The sequence below is a fragment of the Dama dama genome, chromosome 24 (assembly GCF_033118175.1).
Source record: "Dama dama isolate Ldn47 chromosome 24, ASM3311817v1, whole genome shotgun sequence".
Taxonomy (NCBI): domain Eukaryota; kingdom Metazoa; phylum Chordata; class Mammalia; order Artiodactyla; family Cervidae; genus Dama; species Dama dama.
Genome location: NC_083704.1, coordinates 5,255,200 through 5,257,052, shown reverse-complemented (window position 1 = coordinate 5,257,052; position 1,853 = coordinate 5,255,200). Strand labels below are relative to the sequence as shown.

Below are 1,853 nucleotides of genomic sequence, written 5' to 3'. Positions count from 1 at the left end.
CATAGCTCCATTTACTCTTACTGAATATGGACATTAGTTTAAGTTTGTCTCAATTATTATACCTTTGTGAGTTTATACATGGTTTACATATTCATGGAATTCCCTTCTCATCTTCCCTTAGGATTCTGTCAATATGCTTATAATGTCACTTTTTACATTTGTCTGGGCTTCCCAGGTGACATTAGTGGTAAAGAATCCACCTGCCAATTCAGGAGATGCAAGAGACATGAGTTCAATTCCTGGGGCAGGAAGTTCCCCTAGAGGAGGAAATGTCACCCCACTCCAATATTCTTGCCTGGAAAAACACCATGAACAGGGGAGCCTGGCAGGTTGCAGTCCATGGGGATGCAAACAGTCAGACATGACCGAGCACATACACACATGGATCTGGAATTGTTTGATCATTTACCCTGTGTTCAACTTGATTAACACAATGTTTATAATACATTGGGATCATATAGATACTCCATACTATTGATTTTAAATGAATGGATACATAAGAGATACAACTTAGACTGAATTTAAAAGTTTTCCCCCTTGTGTTGTAGGTAAACTGCTTCTAATATATGAACTGAGCTCTTATACAGACTTGATGAAACCAAGGAACAATGTAACAGAATTTGTCCTCTTGGGGATGACTGAGAGTGTCCAGGGTCAGAAAATACTATTTGTCATCTTCTTGCTCATCTACGTTGTGACCATGGTGGACAACCTACTCATTGTCCCGACTGTGGTGTTCAGTTCAACTCTGAATTCCCCTATATGCTTCTTTCTTGGCTACTTATCATTTCTGGATGCTGTTTATCCTACTACTGTCACCCCAAAAATAATTATAAACTTACATTATGAGAAGAAAACCTTCTCCTTCCAAGCTTGCACGACCCAGTTTTTTATAGAGCACTTATTTGCTGGTATGGAAGTTTTGCTCCTGGTGGTCATGGCCTATGACTGCTACGTGGCCATCTGCAAACCCTTGCATTATTTGACAATCATGAATCAGTGGCTGTGTGTTCTGCTACTGCTTTTGGCCTGGGTTGGTGGGTTTTTACATGTGGTAGTTCAACTTCTCTTGTTTACAGCCTTCCCTTCTGTGGCCCCAATGTCATTGACCACTTCATCTGTGACATGTACCTCTTGTTCAAACTTGCCTGCGCTGACACCTACATTATTGGCCTCACAGTGCTGGCCATTGATGGGGCCATCCGTGTGGTCATCTTCAACTCTTACTCATCTCCTACGGGGCCATTCTGCACTCCCTGAAGAATATTAGTCAGGAAGGGAGGCGCAAAGCCTTGTCTACCTGTGGCTCCCACATCACCTCGTCTTTGTGCCCTGTATTTTTATGTATGTGAGACCTCCTTCCACTTTACCCATTGATAAATCCTTGACTGTGTTTTACACCATTATCAGTTCTATGCTGAACCCTCTAATATATACTCTGAGGAATGCAGAGATAAAAAATATCATGAGAAAGCTGTGGATCAGAAAAAGAAAATGACGCATCAGAATATATATCACCTGTTTTCAGTGAAATACTGCTGTTTACACATAAGATATGTATGCTTATTTAACTGTAGTAAATTTCCCTCAGATTTAATAAAGTTGGCAGATTAAAAACATTTATTATATGAATACTTTCAGTGATCAAAATATATTTTAAGCTTTTCATATTTTACAAGTATATATATGTATATATATATATTTAGAAAACTTGTGCAAATTTCTTAGGAAAATATACAGAGCTTTTAGGTGTAAAATTATCTCTGTTAGACTATATACATATGTTCTATGTAATGAGTTATCCTATAGTTAATACTGTGAAAGTGAAGGGTTTCTTGTGTTTATATCTTAAG

The 1,853-nt window shown here is 38.4% G+C and overlaps 1 pseudogene; it reads left to right on the top strand.

The window, feature by feature from the left end:
- Positions 1–592: 592 nt before the first annotated feature.
- LOC133046199 (olfactory receptor 4A47-like) lies at positions 593–1,498 on the top strand (annotated as a pseudogene).
- Positions 1,499–1,853: the final 355 nt, after the last annotated feature.